Source organism: Camelus bactrianus, chromosome 16, assembly GCF_048773025.1.
Source record: "Camelus bactrianus isolate YW-2024 breed Bactrian camel chromosome 16, ASM4877302v1, whole genome shotgun sequence".
Lineage (NCBI taxonomy): Eukaryota > Metazoa > Chordata > Mammalia > Artiodactyla > Camelidae > Camelus > Camelus bactrianus.
Window position 1 is genome coordinate 49,470,928 of NC_133554.1, and position 8,243 is coordinate 49,479,170.

The following is an 8,243-nucleotide window of genomic DNA, read 5'->3' on the forward strand; positions in this document are numbered from 1 at the left end:
CCTTGGAACCTTGAATCTTTTTCCCAAGGAGAATATTGCAAACTTCTGATCCAATTTCTTCACGTTAATATTTATGTGGGAAGCGCACCCTGTTAATCAGAGCGCTATTGGTTACAAGTGCCAGAAATTCAGCCCAACCTGGAATAAGACCCAAAGGGAATTCAGTGGTGGTGTCTGTCAGCCAACTCCAGGGGTGGATTTGCCTCTGCATATGGCCGAAACCAGGTCTGTAAACAATGTGATCGGAAATCTTTCTCTCTCTTCATCTCTCAGCCTTACTTTCCTCAGTTTCAGCTTCATTCTTAAGCATGGAACCTAACAGAAGATGCTGCACACCAAGTAGCTCTAGCTCCAAGCTCATCAGGTGCCCTAGAGTGGTCGTCCAATCAGATTCTCTCAGTGAAAAATGAGGCTTGTGGAGAAAGAAAGAGATGTGATTAATAGGGTGGGGGGAAGCCACTGAAAGACACTCAGAGAAGACTTGAAATGCCATAGATGATCTGAGATTGTAGAAGCCTTAACACAGCCAACCAGGAAGTGGGAAGGCAGAAATCGGATGCCACTATGTCAATAGGAGCAGGAATCTACTGGCCAAGCAGCTAACTTCTGCCTTCTGCTCAGAGGGCAAGGATGTAACCAAGTCACTCTGCTAGATGATTGGAGTTGCTATGGAAATGCCATAACTACTGAAATGCCCTACTGAAAAAATTCTAGCTGTTGAAATACAGTAGCTCCTGTTATGGTATAAGGTGTTCCTGTGCTTTGTGGGATGTGTCTAGGCAGCTGCTAAGCTATTGGCTGTCTCTCTAGATTCTCTGGGCTCCCTTATCATAAACCCCATGAACCATGGCAACCTGAACATGCATGTGTTGCATACGACATAAAAGAACCTCTCATACACTTCTCTCCCCCGAACACGTGCCTGTCTTAAAAGAAAGTGTGATGTAGACATTTCAGGCATCAGTGAAAAAACTAGTTGGTACATATATTTTGATTAAGGAAATGTAAAAAATCATAGCCCGCACACCACAGTGTCCAACTTAACCGGCAGAATCAGCATGCTGCCACATGCAAAGGACTATAGTAATTATTCTTCAAAATAGTGTTTTCTACAAAAGACTTGAATAGGACTTCACCAAAAAAAGGATATCCAAGCGGCTTGTGAAGAGGTATTCAGGTCCTCAGCTTCATGAAGGCAATGACATGCTACCATGTGCCCATCAAAACAGAAACGACCAAGAGCTGGCAAAGAAGCAGAGTGCTGGAAAATTGTATCCACTCTGGGTTGAGATATAACTTGGTACAACCACTTTGGAGAACTATCTGATGGTATTTACCAAAGCAGAACATACATATACCCTGTGACCCAGCAATTTCACACCTCGGTATGTGGCCCAAAGAAACGCATTCACCAAACAACATGGAAAAAAAATTAGAAACAATCAGATGCCCATCAGCAGGAGAATGGGTAAGTTCTGCTGGATAGTATATAGTCAGTCACTCAGTGGATGCTGCCTGTCCATCCGCTTGAACAAACTTCATATAAACATCATAATCTTATAAACATTGTATGATCTGTTTATATTATGTTCAGAAAGTTCCATCTACATAAAGTTCAAATCAGTCACAACTTATCTAAGGTGTTAGAAGTCAGGGGGGTTATTGTCTTTATCAAGGGGGAGGGAACTGGAAGGGAATATGGTTGTGGGCGGTGCTTCTGGGGTTCTTGCGATGCCTGTTTCTTGATTTGGGAGCTGGTTACTGGGCGTGCTCACTTTGTGAAAATGCATCAGGCAGTGCCCTGGTTCACTGTGTGAGCTTCTCTATTTATGTCAAACTTCAATCATAATGTACCTTAAAAAAAAATACTGTCTGGTTCCAGAATTACGCTGAGTAGATCAATGTTGATGTGATTCATGTGCCTCTGTCTTTTAAAAACAGTTCAATTCTTTCAAAAACGATTCTTTCATTGTGGCATCAGTATAATTCATCATGGCAAGCTCTCCTTTCCCACTGTACAGACAGCTGTGTCCTCAGGCCCCATGCTGGCCAGCCCTTTGTACGGACTCTTCTGTTTATTGGCAAGGCCAGCTCTGCTCAGCACCTGTGCTCGCCTGGAATCTCTAACCCTATCCCAGATGCTTTGGCTAATTTTGTGTTTAGCAGGGAAAAACAAACAAAAAAAAAACCCTGCTCTGATAGACAGTGAGGTGGGGTGGAAAAGCGCAGAGCTTGGAGTCAGACCTACACCATGAACATATTTCTGCCACATTAGGTAAGTTGCTTAACCTCTCTGAGCCTCAGATTTCTCATCTGTGAACTATGTATGGCAGTCCCTACCCCATAAGGCAGTTGTGAGGAAGGAATGGGGTCATATAAAGTGGCCAGCCCCATACCAGGCATGTCAAGCATCCTTAGTAAGTGTGAGCCATTATTGTTGTTCTTGGAGAAGGATCTGAAATAAACTGTTTTTTCTAATTTCAAAATTAATGAATGTTCTATTGCCAAACACTTGAAAAACACAGGAAAGCACCCCAAAGGAAAGAGAAATCACTCCGTGATAACCACTGAATCATAATTTTGTGTGTCCTCTTACTCCTTTCCTGTGCCTAAATTCTGGTCCACAGCTTCAGGTTGGCAAGAAATAGGTCTTTATTTCCTCTAATTAACCTTGATTTCTGTTACGAGCCCATGCTGCTGCAGGCAGGGATTCAGTCTCATCACTTCAATCCTCCTCTTTTCCCTGGAGTTGTATCCAAATGCCCACGGCAGGTGGAGGAGGAAGAGAAGAGGAGGAGGAGGAAACAGGGCACAATGGGATCTGGTCCATGGATCTGGTCCATGGAACCAGCTACGTGGTTCACTGCCCATTACCCCTCTCTCCCATCTGCAAGCCCTGTGGTCCAGCACCTCTGCTGCATGGGTCCCCTGGAGCTGGGGGTAAGCCAGGGTGCACCATAGTGGCCATAGAGGGCGCATCACAGGACCCTCTCCACACAGCATCCCTGTTGAGTCAAAGTCCCTCTGAGGAATTGACCTCAGATCCCCTGGGTTCTTGGAGCCTTTGAAGTAGCCCCCACCTACACTCAGCCCTCAGCAGGCTCAGCCAAGTGAGGGTAAGGTGCTGGACTTTTTCTCAGGAACCCTCCAGCATCTAAACTCTCAGCCCCTCTCCCTCTCCTCAACAACCCCCCCACTATCCCTCCATCCTCCACCCTCCAATCTTAATCCCAGGGGATCTTTGTCTGGGGTGGGGCTGGGGGAAAGTTTGTCATCATGTCTTCTGATGTCTCGGCCCTGAGGACCTTTCTGTTTTTCAAGCCCCCGACCCTGACCACTCTCCCTTTCCACTGCTTTCCAGGTCACATCCCTTCCCCGAGGCCAAACACACCAAAGAGCTGAACTTTAATGCCAAGATAGTGGGCTGGGAGGGGGTTCAGCAAAGGGTAAAAGGAAATGGAGATACAAAAATATCCCTTAATGTTGGAAAGATATTGTCTACACGTGCCCGCACACACACACCAGTACGATGCAGCTTTGTGGCCTCATTTTTCCATATAGTGATGGGTTATGAACCCATCCCTGTATCATTATGGTATTTTTTTTTTATTGACTGCATGCCGTCATGCATTACTTGACTCTACCCAGTGTTGGAGAAATACATTACACATCTTCCTTGACTTGTGATGGGTTTGCATCCCAATAAACCCACTGTAAATTGAAAATATCTTAGGTCGAAAAGCTACCAAACATCGTAGCTTAGCCTAGCTGACCTTAAACATGCTCAGAACACTTACGATAGCCTCCAGTTGGGCAAAATCATCTCACACAAAGCCTACTTTATAATGAAGCATTGAATCTCTCATGCGATTTGCATTCGAAATTGTACCGTTGAAAAATCATGTCAGATTGCTGTAAGCTGGGGACTGTCTGAATTTCCAAATCTTTATTACCGTAACTAACACCGCCATGCACGTCTCATGGGCGTGCCATTCTAAATCTGTGGGATCTAAGGCAAGAGTAATAACCTCTCTAAGTCTCCATTTCTTGATTTATAAAACGTTAGCCATACCGCACAGAATCAGTGGAAGAAGTCAATGAGATACTAGATGCGAAGTTGTAAAGTGCCCACCAAATACATGCTCAGCCAAGGGTGATGAAGATGATGCTGGTGGTGGTGATAGCCCATATTTTCCTCCGGATAAAAACCTAAAAGCAACACTGCTAGGTTAAATGATATGTACATTTTCTAAAATCTTCTGATAGCTGTTTTGATTTACCCTGCATGCTCCCTGCCCAGAACCTCTTTGCCGGGCTGATCCCACCTGTTGGGCGTGTTGACTGCAAAGGCTCACGGCTGTGCTGTTACCTGGAGAATCACCCTTGGCCTAGAGGACTCGCCCGTCTGGGAAGTGCCTGGAATGTCAGCCCGCCCCCAGCGCGGCCCGCAGCCAATGGCCGACTGGCACCGGGAACAAGGCCAGCCCCCTTGCCCGTGCGTAGAACCACCTGCGGTTCTATTCATGTTCCACGGCTCCCTGTGGGATCAGGCTGAGACCCGACTTCTTGGCTAGGTTTCTTCCTCTCTCCTGCTTTCTTCACTTCCTTAGAGGCTTTTCTCCTAAGAACCTCCCACTATAAATAAATCATTCACTTGAGAACCTCCTCTAGAAAATCCATCTTGAAACACTCATCCAATAGCAGTTTGAGGGGGTTGTGGGGGGTGTCAGGTGGGAGGTCTTAGGTGTGTTTTGTAGTTGTCATTCTTCAAAATACACGACAACAGAGCCTGGCCACAGGAGGGCGTGTGCTGGTGCAATGGGGCTCTCAGTCCCAGGACATCCCTGCTTTGAGTGGCTGCATCTCCCCAGACACGTGTGTACAGGATGCCCTCACCCAGCAAGCCAGTGAGTCTCAGAGGCAAAGGAGGGGCAGACAAGCTGTTCGATAACAAACAAGCCAGCGCTGAAAGGCAGCGATGTAGACCTCTGCTGCTCTTCCCCAAAGAGCAGCCAAGGAAGCCAGCACACAGAACCTGGGGGTGGGGGTGGGGGGCCAGGAGAGGCGAGAGGGGTGGGCAGGCTGAACGAAGCCGAGACAAAGTTCAGATTGGGGCCAAGGTGAAAATCGAACAGTCTGACCTAGTTCAAGTACATCGTTTAACAAGGACACTCATTGATAAGCGAACCACCTGATGCTTGCACAGTAGAAAAAATAATAACAATGAAACACCTGGTACTGCCTTTGGGTTGATAAGCCAGTATCTTTCATCACATCTCTCTCTCTCTCTCTCTCCTTGATGACTGAAGTACCCACTCTATGAGGCCTTCTGCTCAATCCACACTGGTAATAGTGACAAGACTTTGATGTCCTTCTCATTCAACAGAATGTTGTTTAGTTCAAAGTGAAGAACAGAGGCAATTCTTTGCTTTTAAATTATTAGCTCCCTAAGTCTTCTGTAATGATATCGTTTGACTGAAGTGTGCAGTTTATTAACTACATAAAGACGGCATTATCAGAGCGGAGAAAGGCCGAGGCGAGCCTCGCCTTTCAGCCGAGCAGCAGGGGTTCTAGATACTTTGATCTCAATCAATGCTAAATGTCTTTGTGCGATGGGGAGCGCGCTGAAATTATCTTTGGCATGACGGCAGCATCAATTATTCAAGTCCTTTTCCTGACGAATTAAAGTGTTCAACTTCTACCCCACTTGTGGCTTTGGTTTTTTTCTTTTTTTTCTTTTATTGTTGTTTTTCCAGTCAGGAAAGGCACTTGGAATAAATCTCCAAGCATTCGCTAGTCATACTCCAGCTGACCTTTGAAAATTCACATCGCCTCCTCCTCCTCCTCCTTCCTAATCACTCTCCCCACCCTCACTCGGAGCCCTGGTCTTCTCGGGGGTGACCCGAAGGACTCTGCAGAGAAAACGGAGGTATTGTTTCCATCTGGCTTTGGGCCAGAATGGTCAGTAGAGGCCCATGAAGTGACCCCTTGACAAGAAGGGTTGGTTTGAAATCTGATGAACTGGAGGCGTCTACAGGCTGTTAGAAACCCTCCCAGCTGACCCCGGCTACTCACTGTGCCTCCCAAGGGAGCCTTCAGCTACCAAACTGCCCCTCCGGTCGAGACCCAGCTCTTTAGAATACACTTACCCTCTGGGATGATGACTTTCAAACTGCAGGCTGAGACCCAGGAGTGGGTCATCAGATCAATTTAGAGGATCACGTCCAGCAGAAGAGAAAAGAAAGGACCAGAATGCATTTGATGGATGAGGGTAAGCACTGTTGCTTGAAACTCTGTTCTAGATGTGAATGCCCCGGGTCACCATACATCATCACCACCATCCCCTTTCCCTGTCAGAGAAACCCTGAGACAAGGATTTGGGAGCAAGTTGCTTATTTGGGGGGTGATTCCAGAAAGCACTGTGAGGTCATGGGGTAAATGAGATAGGAAGGCAGGAAGCTAATGAAGTGTGTGTTAGGGGTGGGCTACCACTATGGGCCACTGGAGTCGTCCTGCCAAAAATGAGGGAGCTGGAGGGCTGGCCTGCAAATGCTGGTCCTCCATTGGTCAGGGTCTTGCCTGGGTTTCAGCTCCCCAGAACGCTTCCCTATGCACAGACCAAGTATGTCCCTATGGCCAGAGAACACCTTCAGGCCAAGAGATGGGACAGCCAACAGAGAAAGGAGGAACTGTCTGCAGTGACCTCAGGAATATGGACGGAGGACCTACAGCATCCGCACCACCATGTAAAACGTGTTTCTAATCATGGACAGCAGTCAAAAGAGTTTGAACGTCCCTGCCCTGGCAGATAAAAGTAGGAGAGGTATCATCCACACCACTAAAATATTCTCTAAGCCTTCTAGACTTTTCTTGAAAGGTATTAATTACATGCACTCACTGACTACATGTACTTTACAAGTTAGTGATGTTGACACAATATAAGACCATGTAGGTCAATGAGCCCAGCACAGTGTTTAGCCTGGAACGACTACTATTATGTGAGCCAATTTCTTACAATTTCTCTCTAGATATCTATCTATCTATCCATCTATATCAAAACTGATAACTACCTACTTACCTACCTCCGTATCTCCTTTTGGTCCTGTTTCTCTGGAGAACACCAATTAATAACACCTAGATTCTCCCTTTTCACTTACCCTCACCCCCTCACAACTTGCTTACCAAACTCTTTGGCTTCACCTTTTTCTGGGCTCCAGAATCAATCCCTTCTTTCCCACCCACACCATCCCACCCACACCGTCTTCTTGAGTTGAGTGATCACACTCAACATGTAATTAGACTCTGTCCCCTCTCTACGTTCAGGCCCTATGGTACATTTTTTTTTAACATTGGCAAACTAGAAAATGAGAACTTGACCTTGCCTAAGATGACCCCAAGAGTTGGGCGCAAAGGAGAGAAAGACAGGCCAAATAAAAGGCTGGAAAGGGACAGAAGAGGGGTACATCAGGGCTTCCTAGAGAAGACACCGCTTGAAATGAGTCTTGGAAAAATGGGTGAGTGTTTGCCAGGCAGGACGGTAGAAGAGCATGAGAAAATTTCTGGAAGAAGGAAGTGGCACTCTGGGTTTAGGGAACACAGCTCTGTTCGTGGTGGTTTTTTTGAAATGCCCTTTTAAAATCATAATACCCACAGCATGTCAAATGGGTGCTCATATATTCTACGGAGAGTATTTTTCCAGAAGGCAAATGACCAACAGATGTGAAGAGCATTCACAAATTTCCTCTCATTTGACAAGCAGTCATATTTCTAGGAATTTTCTTTTTGTAAGAAACACCTGCCAAAGTGAAAACTTAGCAATACCCCAAATATCCAACAAAGTGGGATTAATTAAATAATTGTGCTGTATCCCCTACAATTGAATACAACACTATTATTAAAAATGATGTTGAGATGAACATGTGTTGTCATGGGAAAGTGTTCATGGCAAAGTAGGTGAAAAAGTAGGTATTAAACTGGTTGAAAGGTTTATGGGAACTCTCTCTGTACTACTTTGCAGCTTTTCTGTAAATCTAAAACTATTCTCAAATTTAATTAAATTTGAGAATAGTTTAAAGTAAATTCAAAAGCAGATATTTACAGTACTGTTTCATTTGTGTTTGACACACACACAAGGGAGAGTATATTTGAAGGGCGTCACAGTGGTCATTCTCCATGGTAGGATCCGTCGGTCAAATATGCAGAGTTAGCGTGCGGGGAGAATGGACGGAAGGACATACCTTTAG